We start from the raw sequence: 15778 nt of genomic DNA on the forward strand, positions 1-15778 counted from the left end.
CTGTGAGATTTCTGTTCATGTCTTTCGCCCATTTCATGATTGGATTGTTGGTTTCTTTGCTGTTGAGTTGAATAACTTCTTTATAGATCTTGGAAACTAGCCCTTTAACTGGTAGGTCATTTGCAAATATCTGCTCCCATCCTGTAGGTTGTCTTTCAGTTTTGTTAACTGTATCCTTTGCTGTTCTTTCTATTCTTTGTTTAAAAAAATTATTTGAACTTTTTCACTTCAAGTTTTTGGCAGTTATAATAGTGAATGAATAGCTCTAATTCTTTTTCTCAGGGGAAGCCAAACATAGATATAGTGAGGTACTGATTCCTGACTGCACCAGCAAGGAAATGTTTTTGGCGTATCAATTTCGAAAAAGATCTTCTACCTGAATTCTTAAAGTCATGAAAAGAGAAACTGAGATTCAGTCTCCCTTTTTGGTTATAACTGCACATAAATAAAACCGTACGTAAGTCACTTAGTTCCCATAAATATAAAATGAGCATCATAGCGGGCCCAAAATGGTGCTGTGGCACACCTTGCGGGTTTCTGCCATCTTGAATCAGTGAGGCTGATGACAGCTTCCCTTATGTTTCCAGCAGCCCCTTTATTGCGTGATTAATAAGGGTGCAAAACAAGGAAGGGTCAGGGAGCCCAGTGGGCAATGTATGCTGTAATACTCAACCAATTCTCTCCTGCAAATGTCATTACATTGAGTCTTCTAGAGAAAAAGCGGACTGAGCTTATTGGCCTGGGAACCTTTAAGGAAATACAGTGGGTTCTTTTACTATTCTATGTCAACCTAGTTTATGGGCCTAGAGTCAAGGAAAAATGAATGATCCTGCTCAGATCAGTTACTTTATTCTGGTTTTTATGCCAAAACTTTAAAGAATCAGCAGAGAATCGGATGAGAGGGAAAGGTTAAAAAGAAAATGATACCAAAAAAAAAAAAAAAAAAAAGCAGATCAAGTTGAATAGAATCAAAAATGAAAAAAAAAAGGGAAAATATAGTTTAAAAAGAGATAATTTAATCTTACCTCACGTCAGGTATCCAGACATTTATTGAGCACCTACTATATGTCTAGCTTTAAGCAAGATGCTAGAAACCCAAAGATGATGAATAAATCATTGTATGCAAGTCTCTTTGCAAAAGGCCTCCCACCCTAGAGAAGAAGAGAGAAAAAAGTATATATAAAAAGTGTGTGTGTGTGTGTGTGTGTGTGTGTACAGATATGTATAAAAGAACGGAATGCTTCCAACCCAGAGATGTGGACAGGAAATGATTAATAGCATAAGAAGAGGCTGCTAAGTCTGCTCGCCAGGATAAGACAAGTCTTCCAATAGAACTACAACATGAAATGTGTCTAACAATACTACATAGAATTAGGTAAATGTGTGTTTGCTTTGAGAAAAAAAAAAAAAAAGGAAATGCAGCAGAAGACCGAGAAAAACTGTGTGAACCACAGGATTTTGGAGCTGCTTAAGCACGCTGTACAACAAGGAATCTCATAAGATGAGGTTGGGGACTCAAGACCCATCATAGAAAACCCAAGTACTGTGCTGGGGAAAATAGGTCAGTCTGAGGCAATGGAAAACCATGGCGTGCTTGAGCAGAGGATGATATATGGTCAGGTTTATGTTTGGGTGAGTGCCTTTGGAATGATCATGGAACATGGGTTTTATAGGAAAAGACAAGGAATGCCTGGGTGGCTCAGTGGTCTAGCGCCTGCTTTCAATCCAGGGTATGACCCCGAGGTCCCGGGATCGATTCCCACATCGGGCTCCCTGAATGGGGCCTGCTTCTCCCTCTGCCTGTGTCTCTGCCTCTGTTTCTGTGTCTCTCATGAATAAATAAATTCTTAAAAAACAAAAAAGTGAGAGACCAGTGAGGATATTAGTCTTTACCTTTCACACTGTAAATGCAATGCCTCTGCCCAGTTTGTTTGAAGTGATCTCCATTGGCTGAAGAAGTTGATGGATTAGAAAGTCACTGAGTGAAGCGGAAAGGAGATATACGTATATATGTCCCACCATTACTGTCTGGCTAGAAGGATAGAGTTTGAGCTCACCTGGCACACTGCAAAATACTTTAACATTTAGGCTATTGCACTAGCACATCTGATCATGTGTACTTCACTATGCACATGGAAGATCTTTTGAGGCCTGCTATTTTAGCTGCTCTCATTGGAATTAAAGCATTTTCGAAGAGTTGGCCCCACTTCAGATGTTCAAGGTTACTGAACAATATGGTGCATCGAGAAGGACCAGTAAACCCCAACCAAGTGCCAAGTTCGGCTTGCTTTCAATTGCAGCTGCTATTCTTCAGATACGTCACTTCTTCACTCTAAACCTTTCCCTGTTTTTGTAAAAAGTGTAAGAGCCCTTCCTCTCCTGACTTCATGGGGCTATTGTGATGGGGAAAGAAGATCTTCAAGACAAAACTGCAAACCACTGGAAATCCAAGTGCTTTTATTATCATTGTTTGTGTGTGTGTGTGTTTGTGTGTGTGTGTGAGCACGTAGATGTTACCATTAATATCTATGCCCTTTCCTTCTCCTTGGGGGCAAGTCCCATCCCTTCTCAGTTTTCCTTCAGGTATCAAGTTTCCTCAAAGCCTTTTTCTCATCAAAAGCAAGTGCAAAGATATGATACAAGTTGTTAACATGTGGAATAAAAACAGTGGGTTTCTTTTGATGGAAATTGCAAATCTTGGCCCCATCAGCCATGAAACTTAAATAAGAATATTTGGTGGGTTTTTTTTGTTGGATTAGTGGGTCTAATGGTTTGGGATAGAGTCTGACATTCATTCATTCATTCATTCATTCTTTAATTTAAAGTTTGGGATTGTGGCAGCAGGTAGGCAGTGAAAACTTTGTGCTGCACACAGCGCATGATGCAAGTATGGGGGTCTTAGCATGGAGAGCCAGAGAAGGGAAGCCCAGGCTTCCTTGTTGCTTTTCTGGACTGTCACGCAGAGCTTCTCTATCGGGAAGGGACAGACCTATGAGGTCCCGGCATTTGCAACCATCTCAATTCCTCTCTCTTCTGGGCTACTTCCATCCAGTTGCTATGGCTTCATTTCCCAAGGTCATAGCTCTGTGTTTGCTCAGTCCTCCGTGTTGCCCAAGGCTGGCCATCCTTCACGTAGTCATGGCTCTCTCTGCCCCACAACTCTGGAGGCTCAGGCAGCTGTGACTGCACCGGATCACATAGCTTGAGAGGTGGGGTGGGCATTTTCCCTTCCTCCAGGCATCTACAGAGAGCTGGCTTCAAGTTTATTTTAGTCCCACTGCCCACTGTGGGTCAGAGAAATAGATTAATTAGGTTAGCTCCTATGTGAGATGGTGCTTTGTAGGTGAAAGTGGTTCTCATTCTATTCTGGCCATGTGGAAGGGTTTTCGCAATCTTTGTAAGGTTATGATGTGTGAAGCAAGCTTTTTTTTTTTAATTTAGAATTTTAAATGTTTTATTAAATTTCAACCTGAAGACCGATTTTTTAATATTGTTCTTTGGAACAAACCAAAAATAGTAAAAATAGATGTTTAAGTGGAGGAAAATATTTGTACAGCAATGCCTCACCCCTGTCACACCTCATTCCCTGACCCACAGACCCACTGAGGCTTGCTGCTAGAAATAGCTTTATTAAATAGGTTTATAAGAGATCTGAAAGGGGTAATACAGTGAATTCTGTGAGCTTTTCTATGTAAAGAATAAATTGCTATACTGATAAAGATAAGCTTCAGGCAGTCCTAGATAGGTTTTATTTTTCATTTTTATTTTTTCCAGCTTTATTGAAATAAAATCGACATATAGCATTGTGTATGTTTGTGTACAAAGTGATGATTTGCTTCGAATATATATTGTGAAATGTTTACCATAATAAGGCTACTTACACATTATTCACCTCATATAATTACCATTTTGCTGGTAATGTTGTGGCAAGAAAGTTAAAGCTCCATTTTATGGCAACTTTCAAGTATACGATACAGTATCGTTAACTGTAGTCATGCTGTACATTAGATGCCTGGAACTTATTTATCTTATACCTGAAAGCTTGTACCCTTTGACATCCCCCCTTTCTTCAGCCTCTGGCAACCAGCATTCTGTTCTATGAGTAGACATTTTTAGATTCCACATGTAAGTGAGATCATACAGTATTTGTCTTCCTCTACCTGAATTGTTTCACTTAGCATAATGCCTGGCAGGCTTCATCCACATTGTTGCAAATGCCAGGATTTCTTTCTTTCTCATGGCTGATTAATACTCCATTATGTACATACCACATCTTCCTTATCCCTTCACCCATCGATGGATGATGGACAGTAAGAAAGTTTCCCTTTCTGAGCTATTGTGGGTAATGCTGCAGTGAACACAGTAATGCAACTATGTCTTTGAGATAGTCATTTTATCTCCTCTGGATATATACCTAGAAGTGGAATTGCTGGATCACATGATAGCTCTGTCTACTTTTTTGAGGAACCTCAGTACTGTTTCCATAGTGGGTATACCCATATGGGCCTTATGAATAGAAACTTGTAGTTCATTGTTTGTGTAGACAAGTAAACTCTATGAACTTAGGGGAAAATATCAGAAGCAACTCTCATAAGTTATTTTTGGAAGTCAAATGTCAAACATATTATTAAATAATGAAACTGGTTTTGTTTTATTGAGTAAGATTACCCAGAAGTCAATTATGAGGTGAGGATTTGTGGGCAAGAGGCTTATTAAGGGAAGCAATGTAAGGACACCAGGAAGCACAGCAGGAAAGAGGTGGAAGCCAAGAAAAGGGGAGATCTTGGTCAAAAGTCTTTGAGATCAGTGGGTAGACCTTAGTCAATCCTGCAGGGGACCTCTGGAATGAGATAGAGCTGTTTCAACCAGAGATGTCAGAACATGTCTATCATTCTCCCACACCCAACAGTCATTGATTACTAAGCTATGTGGAAGACGTCAGCCTCCAGGTACTTCTGATCCTTGGAAGCTCCAGTAGGCAGAGGATAGTCAAGAGTGTACCATTGTTGGCAGTCATTGAAAGTGCTCCATGATGCTATTGATTGAATGTCTGTGTCTCCCAAAAATTTGTATGTTGGAATGTAACCCCAATGTGTATTTGGAGGTGGGCCTTTGGAAGCGAGTAGGTCATAAGGGTAGAGCACTTGTGAATGGGATTAGTGGCCTTATAAAACAGGCTCCTGGGATGTCCCTAGTCTTTTTATGCCATGTGAGACCACAGCAAGAAGGAGCTGTCTGTGAACTAGGAGGACACCAGACACTGAATCTTCCAGTTCCTTGATCTTGGACTTTTAGGCTCCAGAACTGTGAGAATGTTGTAGTATTCTGATACCGAAGCCCAAACTGACTAAAAGATTTTGGGTTGAGATTTTCAGAGCTGGTTACAAGGGATGTGAAGGAATCTGGGTGTTCACAACATTAACCATGGCAGTATCTGCTACGATGGACCTCAAGCTGTCCTTCATGTACAGGCAAGAAATCTGGGTGTCATTTCAGACATTGGCTTCACAAAACCTACCTCATCACTAAGGCTCAAATCATCAGGAATATAATGATGAGGACAGCAGGTCATGCATGAGAAAGTTAGCTGCTGGATTGCAGTTTAATCTGTGATTTTCTCTTTTGCTTAAATGAGATCTGGAAGGGATGCTAAATTCAAAGTCATCTTCTATCCTGACACAGAGAACAAATAATTTTCCATAATATAGAAATAGAATATTTGAAACTTGCTGAATCTGTTGAAACAAGTGTTTAACCAGAAATTAATATACAATCCTTTCTTATGAAACTCTTAACTCATGGTTTGTGAGCTTCTGTATTAAGGTATACACTGTAACAATAAAATAAAACTACAGGATTGACATAATACCAACAGTGAGCTCCTAATGGCCAAGTGTTTGACTCTTTCAAGTAATGAACAGTCTTTTTTTTTTTAAGATTTTATTTATTTATTCATGAAAGACACAGAGACAGAGAGAGGCAGAGACACAGGCAGAGGGAGAAGCAGGCTCCATGCAGGGAGCCTGACGTGGAACTCGATCCCGGGACTCCAGGATCACGCCCTGGGCCGAAGGCAGGCGCTAAACCACTGAGCCACCCAGGGATCCCCAGTAATGAACAGTCTTATGGTTAAAGTTATCCTCTCCAAAAAAACAGTCTTGTATTCTTAGAGCTAATTGATATTAGTCTAAGTTAATCTCTTCACCCTTTCGTGCTCATCACAGCCCTCTGCTTAAATCTCCCTACGGTGCTTTTCCTATTCTGTTTCATATTAGTGTTGTCTGGAAGGCAAACAGTATGAGTTTTATCTTTACGTCATCCAAGATACTTATCACTGTACCAGCTCATAGTAGGTGTTTGAAAACACACTCAAATGAAAAAATTGGTCTACAGTTCTCTTTCTTTGGAACATCTTGTCATTATTTTAATAGTCAAGTGCACTTACTCTTTGAATAATGATTCACCATAGAGTCTCCTAGCTGCTTGTTAATTCTTGACTTCTTCTTTCTTGCTCATTTGGAATCTGTCTGCAGTGTTTCCACAGGATGTGGCAAGCATCAGAGCATATGTTGTCTGCATATGTACCAAAGGAGGCATTTCATTCTTTCCTTTTCTCTCCAGTACTCCTCTCTTTAACATAACTGTAAATTCCCAGAATGCACATCCTATTTTGAAACAAGAATCAGGCTTTGAATAAGACTTTGCTCAAGTAGAGCAGGATTCTGGGTATTCGAGTTGAATACACAAGTTAAGAATTTCCTGTAACTTTTCTCGCTGTCCCTGAAAATATGTCTTAAAGCAATCCTTCTCTGTGACTTTGCCCATTCTCAGAAATAAAGTATATTTATATAAAACAAATGCACAGCTTTTTCAAAGATAGAGTGAGAGAAGGGAAAGGCTCTCTAATAGGCTTTAATACACTAGTGAATTTCATGGATTTATTTCAGAGCAAGCCATCCTAGCTATGGTCCCCAAACAGTCAGAAGCCTTGAGAAGCTGAAAATTGGGAAGAAAACCTGGACAGTATGTGTTCCTGTGAGAATTCCATTTTCACTTCACATTAAAAGTCAATGCTGCCTGTCAGATGTTTCTGTAATAAAATTTATCATCAGAATATACTAAAAAAAATTGCAAACTTAATGTGCTCTCCATCTCATATATTTTTAAACACACATGAAGGCCAGAGCCAATAGTATAGTTAGCTGCTGTACTGTGAGAGTAACCCAAGGACCTGCCAGCCCCTAGTAGATCTTCTGTGACCTGGGCATGATGAGATCCCTCTATGGTAGTTACTCTTTTGGAGAACAAAACCTCTACATCAGAAATCTCTTCTAAAAAGTGAATATGGGCTGGCAGAGGGAAGCTGATAGGGATTAGTTCATTAGACTATCATTGAGTAGAAATAAAGGTCCTTAAATTACAGACAAGCTCAACTTTGTTCAGGCGCTCAGAGTCATACCAAATGTAGAGCTGGTGGGAAGCACTGGGGCAAGGCTACAAGGCTGGATATCCCAATACTTGCTTCCCTTCACCCCCTCCCAGACTCATGCCTTCTCTCACTTAAGGGAATCACTTTTTTCCCCAGGTACCAAAGCTCTAAAACTCTGGGTCATATGGATGCAAATTCTCTTACCCCACTTATCCAAGTAGTCACCAAACTCTAGTTTTTTGGCTTCTACTTTATTCCTGCTGCCTTTACTCAGGCTTTCATTCTTTCCATTTAGCCCAATGCCAATCCCTCCTTCCTGTTATGTTACCAAGGTGCTTTTCAGCTCCAGTCATTTCTTCAATACTTAGTTTTATCTACATCCTGCCTTCTCCGCTCTCTTCTCCTGTCTTCAGCATGCTGGTGGCTGCTATTGAGCAGAGAATTGGTTAGGACCATGGAGTCTGAAAGATCTTCCACTAGTGCCCAAGTCTGTCTTGTAATACCTGTGTGACTTTGGCCAAGTTCTGGAATCATCCCTCTACCTCTCATTTTCTATTCTTTGTAAAAGGAAGTAGTATTAGTCTCTAACTCAAAAGATGGTTGTGAATGTTAAGTAGGATAATACCTGTAAAAAACTTAGCACAGAGTTAAATATTCTTAGCATAGCAGCAATATTGATGATGAGTGGTGATATCACAGGCTGCATGATGTTGCAAGAACTTTAGTGGGGTTGGGAAATTTTTAGGTAGATGAACAATTTTTTTCCAAGAAATGTGAAATCCCTGCTATCTCCCCCTTTTAAAAACTAAAAACATTTTTTTAAATTAATGCAATAAGCAGAATCTTTGATATGATTATTAAATACGACTTTTCCGTTGACTTAACCATCAACTATATATTTGTTAATACAGAAACACAGTCTGAACTTCTAGAAATAATAGCATTATTGCTATTATCCTGTCTTATATACCAGCAGCTCGTTTTTAAAGCATATGCAGAGCTCTCCTTCATGCTGTTAGGCTGAGCTAACTGTTGAAGATGTCAGAGGACAAGAAATGTTCTGCCCCTTTCCCTAGCAAACTTCTCTCTAAGAAAATCAGAAAAATAAAAGACCAGTAACAATTTGCTGCAAGAAGGGCGCACCCAGCTCAAGTCTTTAGGTGAACGGCATCCTTTACAAATTAACATAAAAACACTTCTGAAAGAGGGGAAAAGGAGCATTATGTGAGCATTCAAAGACCTTGGACTGAGAATTGGGATATCTGGGTTCTAATTTTCCTTCTGCAGTGAAATTGCAGTTTAAGTAAATCAATTGCTCAAGTCACTCTGCCTCGCTGTGACTAAATCAAATGAAGCCTAATGGTGCTTACAAAGCTGTTGTGAGACATAAAAGAGCTCGACAAAGGTAAGGTGCTGCGATGTTCATCCTTAGCTCCCAGCTAAAAGCTGAACCTGATATATTCTTGCCATTTCAGAGAAGGCAATCTTCATCTCCAGTTCAATTATGTAGCATACTTTCAAAGAATACTCATGTTAAAATGTGAACTTCACTATCAATGCATTGATCAGACATGATTTTGAATATGTTAAAAGAGAAAACTTCAACCCACAAGCCACTGTCACCCATCAACAGACCCCAATCAAGAACATCTTTAACAGAAGATTGAATTCTCCTTTGTTGAAATTCCATGGTGTGTGTTGCTTTATTCCAATTACAAGATGTCTGAACATAGAAATGTAAAGTGATTTCCATTCAGGTCTTAATTTCAAACATCCAGAGTGTATTTCTTTGTAACTAATGGAGAAGTGTGATTATGATGAAGTCAGTGCTATTCGATAAAAAGAAAAAGAAAGCTTTTTTTTTCAAACATGCTAACACTAGCGACATTAAGACTCTTCTGCATACATCTTTAATGTAAAGCAGGTCAAGGAGACGCAAGGAATAAATTCAAGAGTATTCATCAGCACAGCTCTTCTTTTCTACTGAACTGGAATTATTAAAATCATTTCCCATCTTCAAGTATATCTGTTTTATAGTTTCTAAGTGCAGAAATCTTTAAAATCAATAGTTTCGGACGTGCAGGTAAGAATGGTATATTATTCAAAGGACTTCTCTTTCATGGTGGTAATCCATATAAATTGTTTTATGTTTTATACAAAGAAAATGATAATGAAGAAATCACTCCTGTTCTCGGGGATGGAGAATAGAAGCACACAGGATCGAATGTACGAGTTTCTATGTGTAATGACATCGATCAAGTGCCTGTCTCCCCTTTACCTGATCTTCCCGGGAGGGGATAACAAACTCTTCTTATCTCTCTAGTCATGACAATGATTGGAACTTGGGTATAGAGCAGAAGGTAGTCTGAAATCGTCAAGAAAAATTATCTGGCCCCCACCCTGTGCTTGTTCGACTGCACGAATGCTACCAAACTGACCATCTACTAAACCAGTGCAGGACTTGAACACAGAATAACCAAACAGTAAAACCCAATGTTTTATTGCTTGAACCTCTTAGATATAGGTCGTCAATAAATATTTCACAAAGGATCAAATGAGTCCCACAGATGCCGCACAGTTGGGCAAGCTGATCTCACCCATCTTCTGCTGAAACCAGAGAGGGATATTTATAGGTCAGGAAAAATGAAGCCTCCCCAGCCTGCCACCCCACCCCTTCCTTCCTCGTTCAGAGTTCAAAAACTCATTCCGGTTCTCCCACAGTCTCCACGCACAAAGCATTCCTCCTTTTCTCACCTTGCTTCTTCTGGGAAACTTTGCTTGCCACAAAGGAAAGAATGTAGGCAGGAGGTCTCCACGGAGGACAGTTGGGACCAACTGTTCCTTTCCCATCTCTATTGTCCTAGCCACCTGGCCGCCTAACCAAAAGTCTGCCCAAAACAGACGTATCTTATTAAGGGTGATGGAGTCTCAGTTTTATGAGTGATTGGTAGATCAGATGTGTTCCAAGTGCACAATTTTACAATACTCTGAAAACAACACACTGTGATCATGAGATGCTTCTAAGCCCATCGTATTTTAGTCTCCCATCACTGTGTATGTGTGTGCATGTACATGTGTGTGTGTTTTCTTTTTTCTTTCTTTTTTTTTTTTTTTTTTTTTTTTGGCCAATTCCCCTTAGCTTCATTGCCAAGCCCTAGCTGATCACATAAAGGGATATAAGTAGAGCCTCCATGGAGAAAGTTCTCGTACATTCCATAACAGAGGATCACTTCTGAATTTGGTTTTAAGTGTCCTATTTACTTAGAACTGAGCCTTGATTAAGGTAGCATCCTATGGAGTCTAGCCACAGTATTTCACTGACAAAACTCCGGTCTGCACCAGAAATACATAATCTCCCTCAGTTCCTCTGAGATGGTTTTTACACCCTGATTAGCCCATCTGGGAATCTCCCACCTTCGTATCATGTCTTCCTTGCTCCTCCGTTTGGGTCATTATTCTAAAACCCTGATCCTTCCTTCCTTTTCCCTCTCAATGACATCACACTGACAGCTCCTCGGTCTTCTTTCTCTTTTTTCTTCTTTCTTTCTATATTTGAAACCACAAGCTTTTCAGGGTTCCAAGTTTTAGTGATTCCACCTCAAAGATGCTCCAAGTTCTCTTGCAGAACTGAATCTCCATACAAATTTATGTCGTTTGTGATTGACAATTTAATTACAGTATTATGTCCCTTTTCTAATCAGTCTGGGGACAACTTGAAATCTACAGTGGCTTTAAGAAGATTTCCTTGAGAGCAATTAATTACTTGTTGACCCACCCTGCCCATTCTGAGATAAAGTTTATCTTGCTTGTGGGGCCCTGGACTGGCCAGACGCATCCCCAGAATGGAAGAACACCAAACTGGAGCTTCAGCGGTTGCCAGTCATTCACATAGCAGGCACCCCTGCTGAATCCTTTCCCATTCAAGAGCAATAATCACATGGAATGATTTGCATGATAAAAAAGAACATTCTCATTAATTTTGCAGATTGAATCAAGGTGTGTGGGAAGGATGGAGATATAAATGTAAATGACCTTCACAACAGGCTAAGAAGAAACTCGCTAGAGCACTGAACCTAGTGATGTTTAATAGGGATACGGGTTAAGTTGTACATTAAAATGTGTTTCAAAAGTAAGGATACATAAAATAGAGTCTAAGTCACTGCAAGGTAAAAGTCATGTAAGAAACTTACTGAATCTGAGTTAGAATTGTTGTTCTTTTCTGAGCATGTGCCTTAGCGAATCTAAAGACGCCACCATTTGGTTGTATCCTTTGTTAAATTCTGGGAGATCAGTAATTGAATTACAACTCAAACCTGCTCAAAGGGAAAAAGCAACTTAGGAGCCCATGTGATTAAGAAGTCCTCAGACTTGCACTAGCTTGGGGCAAAGGTGGATTTGAGGACTCACAAGTTATCATCTGGAATGCTGGTCTCTCCTCTCGGTTGTCCTTTGCCTTTCTTGGCTTCATGCTGCTTTCTGCTGGCAAGCTTATTCCTGGAACGCCTCCCTGGGACTCAGAGCCCACCTCTGATGGGGTCCTGTGCCTCTTCCCAGACTAATCGCTGGGTCCAGGGAATGGGATCTTCTGTGGCACCACACACAGGCCCACCTGATTAACATTTCCGCAAGATTATGAGGGGAATGGGGATGATCCTTCCCCAAAGGAAGAAGTGCTGGACGTATTGAAACCAGGAAAGAGCAGCAAGGAAGAACATTTCCTCCAGACTCCCAGGAGAGATGGTGATGATTCAAGGTGCAAGTCAGGAAGGATTTGGGAGAAGATGAAGTCATCCAAGTGGTTTATAGGGCTGACAGGATAGGAGGATTACATGGAGCTTTCCAGATTCTGGGGTATGGATCAATAAGTAATCGGACAAAGGTAAATTTCCAAGAAGGACTTTTGTTTATTTATTTGCCTTTATAGAAAACAAATACAACGGATCGTAGCACATTGGAGTGGGGGAGATGAATCACAGAAGTCAGAGGGAGAAAATGAAAACTATAACCGCTAATAACATGTGGGGCAATTTCCTTTGTGCTTTATGCGAACAGCACACACATGTACTAATCGAAATTACTCCACATCAACATTGCATTTTTGTGTAAAACATAGAAAATACTTGGGCACATGACTAAACTCATCTACAATTACAAAAGTTTTAAATGGCCAAGTAATAGCGCATTGAGTGGATGTACTCTAGTCAGTGATCTATGTCTGTTTTTCAAGCTTAAGTTTTCTGTTTTATTTTCATAGATAACATTTGGGGACCATATCTCTTGTCATTTCCCCAAGACTGAATTCTAGTGGAATTACTAAGTGGTACAATATGAACATATAAAAATTCTTGGTCTCTGTTGTGATATTTCTACACAGAATATTACTCTTTTTACCAGCAACATGGTGAGATGATCTTTAGTACTGATGATGAATATTTTTTTAATTAAATTATGAGGTTTAAGAAGCAAGCATTCTTGTTTCCTTACAGTACCTATCATTAAAATCACTTAATAAGCATGTATTAAATTTTAGAGAACAAGCCTATAACCCACAGCAAAATGTATGTTTTAAATTCTGAGCTACAAAGCCAAAGGAGAGAGTTTGTGTTAATGAAGGAAAGCTCTGCTCATTGTAGCATGGACAGCACTCACTGTTGTTGAGGATATAGGGAAATGACTATTCCATAAAACTGTAGTTTTCAACCTGGCAATATATATCAAAATTGAAGATGTGCGCCCTTTAACATAGAAATTCTATATTTGGAAATCTAGCCAAGAAGGTATTTGATCAAATGCACAAAATTATGCTTGATGATCATCAGTAAGGTTATAAAAGCATCAGAAATATTGAATCTAAGTACTCATACCCACCAGTATTAATTTAAAATAACCGTGGATATTTATTTAGTGGGTCCACTGCAGTCATTATGAAGGAGTATCTTGAGTCAGTATCGTCCATGTTGAGTTCTTGTTCTACTTCAGCCCTAAACAGTAACAACTTTGTGCCCGTGAGCAAATAGCTTATCTGTGATTCATATCTGTAGAAGTTCTTTTCCATTAAGAAGCATTAAGCATCTAAGCATTAAGTTAGATTTTCCACTGGAAGAGCTTACCATGTCCTAGTTATTATAATTTTTATGATTTTTATTAAGTGGAAAAATATAGATTAAATTGTTGACATGAGCAAGTGATTAAGTAGCACAAATGAGGCATATATGTATGTGTGTGTCTGCATAGCGATCCAAAATGACGTTAACCAAAGCATGCATTGTGATTTCCTCTTAGTTAGAGACCATTGGGTGATTTTTGCTTTCTTCATGTTTTTCTCTTTGGCTCAAATTTTCTGCAAGAGTATTGCTATCTATATGATCACACAGAGTTATGATACCATTTATTTTTTTAATCTGATTATGCAAGAACTTCTTTAGCAAGTCCTGTACTTTCTAGGTGACCTGCCCAAATGTAGCCCAGTAGTTCGAGAACAGAGTCTGCTAATCCCTAGCGTACGGGTCAGGTGACTGCTACCAGCTAAAATGATCAAGGGAAAAAGAAACCATCAATAAGATTAGACTAAAACAACTAGAAGATTCCAGGCTGTAAAATCAAAAAGCTAGAAATTCTGCCATAATTGGCTATGTGACCTTGGGCAAGACTCATGATCTCTCAGGTACCACTCTCCGTTTGTAAAAACATTCTCTGAAAGCTCTTGTCGAGCTAAGTAAAGAAGTAAACTAAACTGAGGCAAGGGCATATTGTCAGAAATTGTGCATATTCAGGAATAGCAGAGGAATTGCAATTTAGAAAATGCATGTTATACCAAACCACAGATGAGTCTATTGAGGGTTTGGGGCTGGCTGTATTTATGGGCACGGAATGCAAAGGCAGGGAAGTCCAGCCAGAGTGCAAGCAGTATGTTCACTGGTTTGAGGATGGGGAGAGATTCTTGGTGGAGATGCATTGGTAGAGATAAGTCTGTCTTCGATAAGTTAGGCATTTATGGGAAATCGGTCTCTTAGCTCTTAGATGCATTCTTCTGAGGGTGCATGCATGAGATTTTCTATTTCATGTCCTCCAATTCCACTTTAGATTGAAACCCTTTTACATTCCTGTACCTGTAATATAAAGAATGAGACTTTTGACGTAGAGGAAACATACTTATTTAGTTAGTTACTAGTTTGTTTGTTCTAACAAAATCTTAAAATACATTGTTAGACTATTTATTCATAGTTGGGGTGAAGGAGTGTGGTGGCTGATTCTGCACTTAAAATCTGAAAAAAGCAAATTTGGTAAAAAAAAAAAAAACACTAAAGGGAACGTGTCTTTAAAATTATATAAAATCCATGACCTTGATAGTTTATCTATGCTCAAAAAAATTTCTTAAAGTTTGGATAAGGGGTGGTGGAAGGGGAGGACGGCGGGGGTGGGGGTGACTGGGTGGCGGGCACTGAGGTGGGCACTTGACGGGACGAGCACTGGGTGTTATTCTGTATGTTGGCAAATTGAACACCAATAAAAAATAAATTTATTATTTAAAAAAAGTTTTGGATAAATGTTTGATTAGGTATTTATCAGAGAATATGGGAATTCATATTCACAACTGTGAATTCATTGCCACAACTGTTGAGTTTGAATCATGAGAGGCAGTCATGATCCCTCTGCACCACTGTCAGAAGCCAGGATAAACATGGATAGAATATGTGCAAACACCAGCTGTCCGTCTTGTGCTCTGTAATTTCTAGATGAATCTTGATTTCTTAATAAAGTTCATGAAGTTTCCAAATATATACTAAGCCCAAAATAATCACAGGCCAAAACCCAGGTATTTTTCTAACATGTTTTCCTTTTCATTTTACTATGAAAATACTAGAAGGAATACCTCCCTTGAAAGCCTACATTGTACCAGGCAGTGTATCTGGGAGTTACCTGCATTATCTCATTTAATCTCCACATTTGAGCGTTAGGATGGTATTATTCCCATTTACTCAAAGGACCAAATCAAGGCCTGGAGGTTAAATAAAGGTACACGTTGAGGGGAGGGGGTTGGATGTGGTGGATCTGAATCTGGCCACAGCTTATTCTGAGGAGCAACACATTGTCCCCAGCCCCAAACATGCTGGGCTGTGGATGCTTAATGAGGATCACGGTGGCTTCGGTGGAATTACTCATCTGACTTAATGAGTCTGCTCAACACCAGAAGGCATTCTGTAGAGCATGTTTCTTTGACCCAGATTTGACTTCCTTTTAGCCTTTTTAACATTGACTTCCTTTTTAACTAAAGGAAGCAGCACATTATCAACTCATGTAACATAGGATATTTTCAGAATGTGTAATAATTTGTTCTGCCCAAAGAAA

The 15778-nt window shown here is 39.4% G+C and overlaps 1 protein-coding gene and 1 long non-coding RNA gene across 7 annotated transcripts in view; one reads left to right on the forward strand and one right to left on the reverse strand.

Annotated features, from left to right (window-relative positions):
• The window catches only part of CNTNAP2 (contactin associated protein 2), a 1978697-nt gene that overhangs the window by 1396264 nt on the left and 566655 nt on the right, over positions 1-15778 (forward strand). The gene's annotated exons all lie outside the window — the stretch shown is intronic.
• Positions 13939-15778, reverse strand: part of LOC144285051 (uncharacterized) — a 34581-nt gene continuing 32741 nt past the window's right edge. The window contains exon 4 of the long non-coding RNA XR_013353454.1: positions 13939-14538. This is a non-coding gene — a long non-coding RNA (uncharacterized LOC144285051). The remainder of the gene's footprint in view (positions 14539-15778) is intronic.

The sequence above is a fragment of the Canis aureus genome, chromosome 15 (assembly GCF_053574225.1).
Source record: "Canis aureus isolate CA01 chromosome 15, VMU_Caureus_v.1.0, whole genome shotgun sequence".
NCBI classification, from domain to species: domain Eukaryota; kingdom Metazoa; phylum Chordata; class Mammalia; order Carnivora; family Canidae; genus Canis; species Canis aureus.